This window comes from Ceratotherium simum, chromosome 34 (genome assembly GCF_057802395.1).
Source record: "Ceratotherium simum simum isolate JZ-2026a chromosome 34, ASM5780239v1, whole genome shotgun sequence".
In the NCBI taxonomy this organism is placed as follows: domain Eukaryota; kingdom Metazoa; phylum Chordata; class Mammalia; order Perissodactyla; family Rhinocerotidae; genus Ceratotherium; species Ceratotherium simum.
This window is the reverse complement of record NC_141933.1, coordinates 17,707,637-17,720,692: the sequence shown is the minus strand read 5'-3', so window position 1 is coordinate 17,720,692 and position 13,056 is coordinate 17,707,637. Positions and strand designations below refer to the sequence as shown.

Below are 13,056 nucleotides of genomic sequence, written 5' to 3'. Positions count from 1 at the left end.
AAGAATCATGTTTTATTTTACTGAGAGTGACAAGGTGGGGAGTCAGTTACAAAATGAACTCACGGTACTATAAGAGGCAGTGTAAAATGGTGAAAGTGCATGTGCTGTGAGGGAGACCTGATTTTTTTTTTTTTAAGATTTTATTTATTTATTTTTTTCCCCCAAAGCCCCAGTAGATAGTTGTGTGTCATGGCTGCACATCCTTCTAGTTGCTGTATGTGGGACGCGGCCTCAGCATGGCCGGAGAAGCGGTGCGTCGGTGCGCGCCCGGGATCCGAACCCGGGCCGCCAGCAGCGGAGCGCGCGCCCTTAACCGCTAAGCCACGGGGCCGGCCCCTGAGGGAGACCTGGTGTTGAATCTTGGCTCTGGTACTTAGGAGCTGTGCGAGCTGCTATGAAGCTGAAATAACACAACATGCATCAAAGTCTATTCCGGCCGTGTGTGTTCCTCACATCGCTGGAATCATTTTTCTCCTTTGCAAAGTGTTTCAATGTTGAGCCGAAGATATTTGGAATTTTGTGCCTTCTATTAAAATTGTATTTTTAGAAGTGGCTTTACATTGATTTTAAAAGTTGATATACTATTAAATTCTCAAGAATCATAGTCGTCTTCTCCTTATAACTCTGAGTCCTTTCAATGTATTCTAACATTGACTTATCTATACTCAGTGTAAGTTTTATTTTGGCATCTAGTAGAAATACCAGTTTCAAGAGAAATTTAGCAGAGGTACTTAACATTGTAGTCTTTCACTATCCTGTTTAGCCAAGTAAACTTAAGCTCACTGTAATGTAGCAAATTGAATTGTGGTGATGTATGAGTATTTTTGGTATCAACAGATCACATAATTCACAAAACTTCTTTATTCTCTAAAGAATAGTCGAGAGACATAAAGAGTGAGTGGAAGAAAAAAAATCATATTCAAAATGTAATTCGTTGGATTTATTCCTTATTTAATTTATTGGTTTTTATATGTTCTAATAATCACAAAACAAATATATTACATGTAGCAAAAGAAGGAAATATCTGGCTCAGGGCTCTGGTTACATGTATTTTTCAATGATTAGTTATAATATTAATTTTGTGACCCAATATTTGCTAATGTTTTAAAAATAAGTACATCTGATGACAAAGTTCAGTTATAAGGTCATCTTAAATCTGTAACTAACAATGGGCATATTTAAAGGAAATTGCTTTATATATTTATTGTCATACAATTTAATTAGTCTACAGTTCTGTATGCTAGTTTTTCTTCATGGTCTTTCAAATACACTACTATTTAAAGAGGAGTAAACTTTGGAGAGAAAGTTTAACATTACGCATGGATTTTAATCATGAACTTGGCCAATGAACACATAGTTTCAGATTCTAAATCCAATGCTATTTATCCTGAACAAGGCATATCATTGAACTGACGTCAAGAATTGTATTGGGGCTGGTCCTTTTCTTGTGACTCCTGGTCATGTTTAAAAAAAGTATATTTCATCATATTCATCAAAGTTTGTATTTTATTTCTTTTATTTCACCTTTTATGTCATGTCCATGATCTCTTTTACCTCTGTATAAACACTTGTCTCAACCTCTGTTCGGTTAATATCCCTGTCACCTTTCCCATGACTCTTTAAAACCCACATATTTGGAGGTGTTCTAATCAAATTATTAACACACTTGAAATTAAAATGTACACTTAAAAGTATCCTATAGTATTAGAGTCACTAAACATATTCAGTTAATTAAAGTAAGTGGCTTGGTTGCCCTAATTTGTTTTGTTGTAAATTTATTTCCACTGCATAGGATTCAAGCTAAATTCTACCTTCTCTGATGTCTCATATAAGTATTTCTTGTTTTCTCTGCCTTTTTTCTTTCCAATAATTCTATGAAAATATTTTCTCCTGATATTGACAGTTCTTCTAGGGAATCTTCACTTTGTCTTTCCCAGAAGACTGTTGGTCTATGCTTTCTTCTTCTTCCATCACTACTTTTAATCCAAATGGCTCTTTCTCTTTCTGATGAGATCCATGTCAAAGTATTGAAATTGGAGCCTGACTTGAATTAGAATTTAAATAATGCACAGAATATTATTTGCCTACAACATTGACTCAAATTTCCTGTAGTTGGTTATATAAAAAAACTAAAATAATAATAATAACTTGAATAAAATCTTTCCTTCACCTTGTGCTATATTATGGGCTAATAATTGAAAAGTTTGATTCAGGTGTAGGTTTGACTCCTAATTTGTTTAACAATGGGATCATCCAAGAAAGATTTCTGCTATGCCTTCTTTCTTTTCTACTTTTTTGATCTTAAATATTAAGTTTTATATCTTGTTGTAAGTATTATCTATTTTTGTTGTTATAGTTTATTTACTGTTTTTCTGAATGACTTTGTGACTCAAATAACAATTATCTAGTTGTTAATTCATGAATCCATAATAAACAATACCTCAAAAGTATAATACCTTGAAAAAATCACATGTATTTTCAGAATAATTTTTCTCTTTTCACCACAGTTTTTGAGGGAGTTGAAAAGCATATGTAATTTGGATATCCAAAAGTAATAAATATGACCAGTTATTTAGTCAAAAAAAAGATAATGTAATTCTTAGTATTTGAGAAATAAATTTGAAGGAAATATAAGTTGTCACATAATTACTTAATTCAATTGTGGCCCATCATCCTGAAAACATCTTGATTAGTTCTTTTCGAAATGCCCAAGAAGATTTAAAAGAATTAAAAAATCTTTAGTGATTAGCTCATAAAATGTTACAATCCAGGAGGCTGCTTCTCTGTAGAATCAACTTAATTCAGAACATTTTATATTTAACATAATTGTAAAGATTCCATTTCATTAACACTTTTTGTCTTTCAATATTTACTCCAATATTGTACAATAAATATTAATTGTACAGGTGAGTAGATTATAGCAAGTCACTTTACACAATGACTGAAAGGTCTAGAGTGCTGATATTCTATTCCAATGCTCTGTGCACTGATGTACTATCTCACGTTTGGATGTCAGAAGGAAATTATTTTTTAGCCAATCGCTTGGTGTTTTAATGTGATTTAATATGAAAACAGCTAACAGAATACAGTGGTAAATTAACCGGTTGACCTGATGGTTTTAAAAATTATATGAATTCAGCCAGTGAATGAACACTCATATTTTCCATTTGATTCTGCAGTGAGTGGCATGACACTTGACTCACTGTCTTGTCACTGTTTCCTGATCTGCAACTGGGGGATTATACATCGCAAAAAATAAATATGAAGACATAGCTCACCATGGGTCACAATATTGTTTGTTCTATTTGCAGTAAATGAATTTTAATTTATGAATATTTTCAATTTGTTCCATGAAGTGTCAACATGAAGAATGGCACTGAAGTTACTATATTTGTGCTTAAAGGCTTCACAGACAATCTTGAACTGCAGATCATCTTATTCTTTCTGTTTCTACCCATCTACCTGTGTACTCTGATAGGAAATTTAGGACTGATGGTACTCGTCATTGGGGATTCCCGGCTCCACAGTCCCATGTACTATTTTCTGAGTGTGTTATCATCTGTGGATGCCTGCTTTTCCTCAGTAGTTACTCCGAATATGTTAGTAGATTTTATGTCAAAGAGTAAAGTCATTTCATTCCTTGGATGTGCAACACAGATGTTTCTTGCTATTACTTTTGGGACCACAGAATGCTTTCTCCTGGCTGCAATGGCATATGATCGCTATGTGGCAATCTACAACCCTCTCCTGTATTTACTTAGCATGTCACCCAGAGTCTATGTGCCACTCATCATTGCTTCCTATGTTGGTGGCATCTTGCATGCTACTTTACACACGGTGGCTACTTTTAGTCTATCCTTCTGTGCATCCAATGAAATTAAACATGTCTTTTGTGACATTCCTCCTCTCCTCGCTATTTCTTGTTCTGACACTCACACAAACCAGCTTCTCCTCTTTTACTCTGCGGGCTTTATTGAGATAGTCACTATCCTGATCGTCCTCATCTCCTATGGCTTAATTCTGGTGGTGATTCTGAGGATGCATTCTGCTGAAGGGAGACGAAAAGTCTTTTCTACATGTGGCTCTCACCTAACTGGAGTGTCAATTTTTCATGGTACACTTCTCTTCATGTATGTGAGACCAAGTTCCAGCTACGCTTTTGATCATGACATGATAGTGTCAATATTTTACACCATTGTTATTCCCACGCTGAATCCTGTCATCTATAGTTTGAGGAACAAAGAGGTAAAAGAGGCAATGCAAAAACTGTTTAGGAAAAAATAGTTTATCAATAAAGTAAATGGTCACAGTAAAAATTGAATTTAAAAAATCGAGAGTGATATTCTATGTCTCAACATCAAGAGGATATGATGAAAATTTTTTGTTTTAATTTGTTAATGTGTTTTGTTTTTCTGGATATTTTAAAATAAAGATCATAGTTAACAGTCTATGTATGCTGTTTTTATATGCAGAAAAAACTGTATCATCCATTTGCTTCTTAATATGTTTCTATGGTATATGTATATACAAATATATGTATGTAGAAGCTATACTGATTTAGATAACACAAATGCGCACACCCAGGCATATATGTATGTAATCTTTACTTTAGAGTGTTGTGTGTTATTTTCTTTCATCTCCAGATAATTCAAATGTATATGCTTCTGTAGTTGCAATTATAAATAGCATTATAATTATATCTGACTAGCTTGATCAAATACCACCTAATCTATAGCAAAATCACAGCTCACATAATCTAAGACCACTTTCCATGGAGTCATTGCTCTCTGACTCCAGTTCAAAGAACTCTGCCTCCATCCTTAGATTTATGCTTTGACACCCATCTAATCACAGACAGTGGTTTGAGGATCACAGAGAATGTGTTCAAATTCTGGGTGTTGCTACCATGCTGATTTGTGAGGGTGCATTTCTCCTCACTTTGTTATTTCATCCAGATCATGGGCATTAAACCCATCTTTAGTTTCTCATGGAAAACAAAGTGTAGGCATTAGCATTTATGAATATCATACTTAAACTCAAGTATAACAAAAGTAAAGCACAATTCAGAGAATTAGGTATTCCTGGCAGGCAGATTGAGCTCTTCCCACAACTAGGCCCTGGCCCATCTTTATGGGGTTCCTTAAGACCTGGCCCTGACTCAACTTTTAGCTCTCTTTTCCTTTGATCCCTACCCCTCTCTGATGCCCTTGCAGGTCCCACAGTCCTCGGTGCCCCAGCCAATAACCAAGATACAGAAGAGTCTCTCCTATGCAGGTGTTTAAGCCCTGCTTCCAGCAGACCTCATTTTCATTGCAAAGATGTCTCCCTCAAAGAAAGCTGTAGTATTCACCCTTGCCTCCTTCATTTTTATTTATTAATCTTTAATTCTTATTTTGTGAAAATTCATTCTATTCCTCAAGTGGTATCATTGTTTAACTCCAATGAGACAATCTCCTTAGAATTAGAGTCCAACCTAAGGATATTTCCCTAATTCGGGATTATTAAATTTAAATATCAACTCAAGAGTTCTCATGCAGAACATCTCTTACCATCATATATTCCTACCACAATTTTCCTGCCTTTATTTTCTCCAGTTTGAAAGGTTCTTCCCACTGCTGTTCAAATGATCCCTTCCTTCCAATGTCAAAACCAAACTCTGGTCACTGATTCACTATCCTTGCAAATCCAAACCATGCAAATGAAGACTGACCCTGTGTGTGTCTGTGTGTGTGCATGTGTGTGTGTGCTTGTGTGATGCAGCATTGAAGAGATCCTTAAACACAACTTAAAATCACAAAGAGGTAAATTTTAAGCTTTAAAATTTTAAAGGTCTGAATGAAAAAATAATTACAAATATAGTAAAAGAAATAGCCATAAACTCGAGAAAATAGATGTAATTATGCATCTGTTGAATTAACAAATAAAACCCTAAAATTGTGTAGAACTATGGACAAATAATTCACACAGATAATCTCAAAAGAAGAAGTCTCTTTAGCCCAAGCATGCCACTTTGCTTTAATAATGATCTGGAAGATGTGAATGTAAAATGTTATAAAACACTCTTTCACACTCATAACTGACAAAAATTGAAAAGTCTTGGACTACCAAGGGATGGTGAGGAGACGGAATAAAGGCAACACTCTCACTCTTCTGGTGGGAGTATAAAAGTCACAACCACTTGGGAATCAATTTTTAAATGTCTAAGAAGTTTACATCCCCAGCAAAATCAGGGAATAATGTATAGCTAGATGAATTAACATGGGCGAGATCAAAAGCACACATCTGAGTAAAAAAAAGAAGTTTGCAGAATAATATATTCAGTGTATAATATAGATTAATGAAAATATCTGCAAAATTGCAGTGTTTTATTAATGAGTATATAAATATAAATATATAGTTAATCAATTACAACTTATATGTGAATGAAAAATCATAGATAGGGTTTACTTCTGGTAAAGAAGAAGTGATGGTGACATGACTTAAACAATTGTGTCCAGTATCCCTATTGATAAATTAGACTGCTTGAGCATTTATACAGAATAAAGAACAGTCATTAGAGGGAGTATATTTCACCTTAGTATAAAGAGGAATGCTTTCTACTTTAAGCCAGAAGAATTGATGGATGTTATAGACCAGATAAAATGCTTCTTAAGTCTTTTTAAAACATAAGTCCTCAAGAAAGACCTAATAAATTAAAGAACATCAATAAAAACAAGTTTTTATTTTTCTCAGAGTGATAAACCCTAAAATGGAAAGATTCCTGGTGTCAACAGTTAGTCTCTATGTTGGAGGGGACACCGAGAGCTCATATTGAGATGCAGTTTGTCCCTAACATGACCCATGTTTAAATAAGTTTCAGACAAATTCTAGAGACCAATGGAACATACTCTTGAAATCATTTCATAAGCTGTTTAAAAATTAATTTGCAATATTATTTCTCATCCACATTGTAACATAAAATGATTCACATTAGGTAACTTTTACAGTTTTATTTACTGAGAATTTATTATTTTCGTAAACCTATAAAATATTTATTTTCAAAAACAAACTTGAAAAAACCTATGTGTAAAAAACTAAAATAATTTTTATCAGGAACAAATGCAATTCTGAAGAAATAGGAGATAATCAGGGCTGTTCTACAGAAATTTTATTTCAATGACATATTCTTACTGAAATAAAAGGCAGCTCTAGCTTTGCCATCAGTTGTATTTCAGTAGAAAAGGTAAGGATATGTGCAAACAGAGCCAGCCCTGTGGGTCTAGAGGTCAAGATCCGGCACTCTCACTGCTGTGGCCTGGGTTCATTTCCCGGTCAGGGAACCACACCACCTGCCTGGCGGTTTTCATGCTGTGTATGCTAGTGCAGTTCTTTTTAAACGCAGTAGTAGGAGCCAAGAGATACGGGATAGCTAGTGCAACACCATCAGATGAGCTCCAGACACAGATTTGATGTATGGAATGAAGCAGCAGTAAATTGAAACACACACCACAGATTTAAGAGAGAATCAGGTCGTGGGAGAGCACAACCTGATTTGTTTGTTAAATATGTAGCTAGAAATCGTGTCCCAGTTTTACGAACATGCAAAATTATAATTTGCTTGCTATTTCCATTTCAACTGTAAAAGCCCTCAGTAAGATAGAATTAGTTACTGAGACTGAAACAAGAAATCACATTAGAAAATAATTCAAAGTATGATAATAACAATAACTACTGGTACCAACTATTTTGCATTCGTTGTTACTGTCTCTGTGCTAAATAAACTGTATACGTGCATTATCTCATTTAATTCACACAACCCAAGAATATACATACTTGATAGAAATCACACAGCTCATAATTGATGAACAAATAACCAACCAAACAAACAAGCAAACAAAACCATAAAACTATACCATTAACCAACATCCTTTGAGTAACTTCATCTCATTGAGTCTCAATTGTCTCATCAGACATAGAAGTAATTATATCCAACTTCTAGGACATTCCTGCAGAATAACGAGATTATTATTTTAAAATGCCTAGCATAGTTCTGAGAATAGACAACACTAAATAATGTCAGCACTCTTCCCAATTCCGTTCTCTATGCAAATAAAACAAAGTGATGAGACTTTAACAAATCAATACTATAAATAATAAATTTTAAAAAATCCAAACAGGCTTTAAACAATTTGAAAGAAAGAGGTATAAGCTGGAAAGGAAAGGAAGGGAAGCCAGAGCAAAACAGTAGAGAAGAGTCTGAGCAAGTAGAAGTCACAGTGATAGGACAGGACTGGCTTATTTGGCCGAAGAAAGGAAATACAATTAAATAAAGAAGACTCAGATTTTCTGAATGATACTAAGAAGGAAGAGCATGGTGGTGTAGTCTACTTGTGAGCAGCTGAAGCAGACTGATATGGTAGAAAATGACAAGGAAAAACCTAGGGTAGTAGAAGTGTTTCCCACAGAAATACTGAAATTCTCAAGGATGATGACAAGGTATGGTCTGGAGAGAAAGCCTATGACAGTTAAGGAAAAAATGCTAGAAGTCCCTCTGACTCATTCATTTCTTATAGGTAGCTCTCTTTCATCATTGGAAACATACACACACACACAGAGTCATGGGTGCGTATATGTAAATATATATATACACCTATACACACATGTATATATACATGCAATATCATATATTAATATGATTGATATAGGCATACAAATATTAATACATATAATAATATAGTAGATTAATGTATGTTCCTCCAATATAAACTATATTTAACAACAAATAAAAAAAGTAATAGCTTGGTCAAACAGTTCTAAGAACCAGAAATTTGCCTTTAGAGATTTCGTATTTCTGAATTTTGGGAAAGAATGGAGAGAAAAGCAATTAAGATCTGAAACTTTTAAGTGTTTGTGAACCAAAATAGACTGATTTTAAATGAAACTTTTAATAATCTAGCATCTAACAGAAAAAGCAATTTTACCATCTATTAATGTCTTTCTATTTTCCCCAGTAAAAGATGAAAGCAATAAAATAAATGACCCCCGGGAATCAAACTTGGGTCACTGAGTTTATTCTCACAGGTGTCTCGGACCGTCCAGAGCTCCAGATCCCACTGTTCTTTGTGTTCCTGGTCATCTATGGGCTGACCGTGGAGGGAACCTGAGCATCATCACTCTCACTGGTGCTGACTCTCGACTTCAGACCCCCATGTACTTTTTCCTCCAGCACTTGGTTGTCGTCAATCTTGGTAATTCTACTGTCATTGCTCCTAAAATGCTGGTTAACTTCTTGGTTTCAAAGAAAACCATATCTTACTAAGGATGTGCAGCCCAACTGGGTGGATTCTTACTTTTTATGGTGGCTGAGATTTTCATGCTGGCTGCAATGGCCTATGACTGCTATGTGGCTATTTGCAACCCCCTGCTCTACATGGCGGTGGTGTCCCCACAGATCTGCCTTCTGCTGGTGTCCCTCACTTACCTCTGCAGTCTGACCACAGCACTGACTGTCTCTTCCTGTGTCTTCTCAGTGTCATATTGAGCTTTCAATGTAATCAACCATTTTTACTGTGATAATGTCCCTTTGTTAGCATTATCTTGTTCTGATACCTATATTCCAGAAACAGCTTTGTTTACCGTTTTGGGAACCAATTTATTTTTCTCTATGATTATTGTTCTAATATCCTACTTCAACTTCGCCCTTGCCATTTTGAGGATACCTTCCTCAGGGGGTGACAAAAAGCCTTTTCCACTTGTGCTTCTCACATTATGGTTGTCACTGTCTTCTATGGGACTCTTCTCTTCATGTATTTGCAAGCAAGGACCAACCACTCATTAGATACTGAAAAAATGGTCTCCGTATTCTACATCCTGGTGATGCCAATGCTGAATCCACTCATTTACAGCCTAAGGAACAAGGACGTGAAGGATGCATTGAAGAGACTTCTGATAACCCACATCAATTGTTCAAACTAATGTAAATTTAAAACTAGAACTATCTTCATTTAAGAGTTTTCATTTGCTCTTGAACATCCTACTATTAAGTGAAGAGGCAATAAATAGTTAAAAATTTCATTAATTTCAATGGGAAAAATCTTAATCCTTATTATCTCAACCTCTAAAACCCAATTTTTCCTACAGAAAAATTCATTCATTGACCAAAGAAAACACACATATAAGTAATAAACAATAATTTGAAAATAAACACATTTTAAAATAAAACATAAGTTACTAAAAGATTTTTATAATTTCTAAACAAGGAAGAGAAGCCTGATAGCAGGTGGTGGAGGTATGTGAGAATCACTTTCTGGAAGGTGGTCAAGGGTCAGATCATCTTCCTTGCCACAGATACCTTTGGTTAATCTATTAAAAGTTTTATGTTTTGCAGCATTTTATCCACCAATTTCTTAACCTTCTTGGACCCTTTTTTATCTTGCACTTGAAATAAATTTATATTACCGAAAAAAAAAACTTTAGGGAAAAATGAAAACTAAACAAAAAATGCTTAGATATACATGGAAATAGGACATGTGGCAAAGCAGACTAAAAAAATGCACAAAAGGGGATTCTATCTTTTTACCCCTCTTACTTGGTGCATGTACATAAAGCCCAAGGTTGATATTTATCCAAATATAATGTATATTAATTTTTTCCATATCATATTCTCATCCTAAAAACTGTTGTGTAGAATTAATTGTCTTTGTTATCAAATAATAACAACAAACATCATTTCTTTTAGCATTTTTTATTTAGTATGTTTTTGGAGTGTAAAGTTATTAGACCAAAAAAAAGTCATTGTCCTCAAAGTGACACCAATTCTCAAGGGCACTCATGACCAAAAAAAAAAAAAGTTATCAGTTATTGTATGCCATATCTCTGACTGTACATGCAAAACATTACTAACATACAATGGAGTGAAGGAGAGTGGGCATAACATGCAAAGTAAAGATAACAGACATTGGGATGATTACAGAATTTTTTAAATTCAAAAATAAAATTGAGGAATTTTAAGGTTCCCAATAGAGATTTTCTTATTCCTTAAGGTCTAGATAAGTTTGGTTTGAACAAATAATGCCCTCTCTCTGGAAGTCCACAGGCCTTCACTCCAGTTGTCTGCATTGTCATGGGTCACAACTATCATCTTGGCTTACTGAAGGGCTATTCCACAAACCACCTCCATGGAAATGAAAATGTTCTTTCAAAGAAATCCTTCAAAAAAGAACTAAGCTTCACTGCAGATATGGGTGGAAGAAGGCAAAATAGAGGTTTACATTATAGCATCAGGCCTCCTTATTCTTAGAGCAACTTAACTCTGCACCACTAAAGAATTTCTCGCTTTCCCTTCTTATATATTCCCCCAGCCTTAAACCATTACGCTGGCTCCCCTCTCTAACTCCTTCTTGCCTCTCTTTGTTGTCTCTCTGCATCTCAGTTAAAGGCTATAAAATTTTTCTTTCCTTCTACTGAGCAGAGCTATTACTTTATGAAGTTGGAGATCCTTTCATAAATTATGCCTCTAGTTGTCACCTTCTATTCCAAGCTTCTGTCCAGGATTGGTTTTGATTCTTTCAATATTTATATAGGCTTTTATATGACAACAACCATTATCTGGGTGGAGCAATTTTGTTGACAAAAACAGCTGAGATAACAAACCCTGTATCTCATCTCACAAAATGTACATGCATTTGGGTTAACTAAAATATCAAACTAAATATTAAAATATATAATATAATATACAATAATAACCAAATATCAAAATACCTCCTTGTTAGAAAGCAATTCTAACCACAAAAGCTGTTTGAGCTATAATACTCAGAAGAGGTTATTAATGATTACAAAAAAAAAAAACTTCATAAAATGTATATTTCAAAGATCTAATAGAATATATTACTGAATGATGAAGGTTATTAATGTTTACACAATCAGAAAAAGTGATTAAGACATATATTTATGAGATTATATTATAATAATTTAAAACCCTTTATGAAATGTCTAAGTTAGACACTTTCCCATTAAGATATGGAGGCTTAAGTTAATGATTCAATGATCATTGAGTGATCAGTATGACTACAAACAGTTCCTTGATTGTGATGGTGTCTTCGCTTTTGTTATAATCACTTTTCTCATTGTTTGCTTTCTCTCTCACAATGTTTCAACATTTTATCAAGATTTTATGGCTTAATTACAGGAAACTATAAGCTCTAAAACAAAGGATTTGTGGAAAGCTCTTCAGGACAGGCACACAGTAGTGAGAAAACATCTTACAGAGAGGAAGAGGCTGTGACACCACACCTACTGCAAGGAGGATGAGAACTAGTCTCGCCGTGTGCGTGTCAGTCCACCTCTGCTACAGGGTGCGTGTCAGTTTTTGTGTCACTTCAGTAGCTACTTTAGCAGCATTATTCAAAACTGTCAATCTTATCACTATTATAGACATTCAAATATTGAAACTAAATTAAAATCATGTATTTATCTGTCTGTTATAACCTCTGAACCCCTTGGTGGACATGGATTGTGCTTAGTGCATCTTTCTATTTCAAATCCAAACCAATATTTGAATTATTTTTTAAATAATGTATTAAAACAAGTAAAATAGTTTTAGCTCTATAAAGTTAAATCTGAGTTAATTATTTATTTCAATCCCTTACTATATGTATAAGCAGTACATATTCAAAAGTTGGATGTCCAGAGTATGAAATTCTGGTGTTTTGATGGTGGAACATATATGGATAAAAGAAATCTAGATCCATACTTATTTAAATAAATTAAATGTGCTTATTTTTACATATCATGGACCCACTCCAGGAGCTATTTCACATATAGTTTCATTCATGTATCAGTAGGCGCCAAGAGTAACTAACTAAATGCCTATTACTATGGAACAAATATATATTAAATGAAAGTGGACCCAGATTATAACAACAGAAGTCAGCAAAATATTGGTGTGTCTGTGGTAAAATGAACATACTTCAAAAACATAGTTGAGTGGGATCCTTTAGGTATCAAAATGAGTTACACAACAACATATGTGTGCACATTGAGACGTACATTATATTTACTTTATAAGGCTGTATTCCT

General features: G+C 34.4%; 1 protein-coding gene and 2 pseudogenes across 1 annotated transcript in view; 2 read left to right on the top strand and 1 right to left on the bottom strand.

Moving 5' to 3' along the window:
• LOC101407136 (olfactory receptor 5AP2) overlaps nt 1–13,056 on the bottom strand; it is a 508,331-nt gene that overhangs the window by 291,741 nt on the left and 203,534 nt on the right. The gene's annotated exons all lie outside the window — the stretch shown is intronic.
• LOC101399718 (olfactory receptor 5T2-like) lies at nt 3,290–5,819 on the top strand (annotated as a pseudogene).
• LOC101399976 (olfactory receptor 8J2-like) lies at nt 9,015–9,959 on the top strand (annotated as a pseudogene).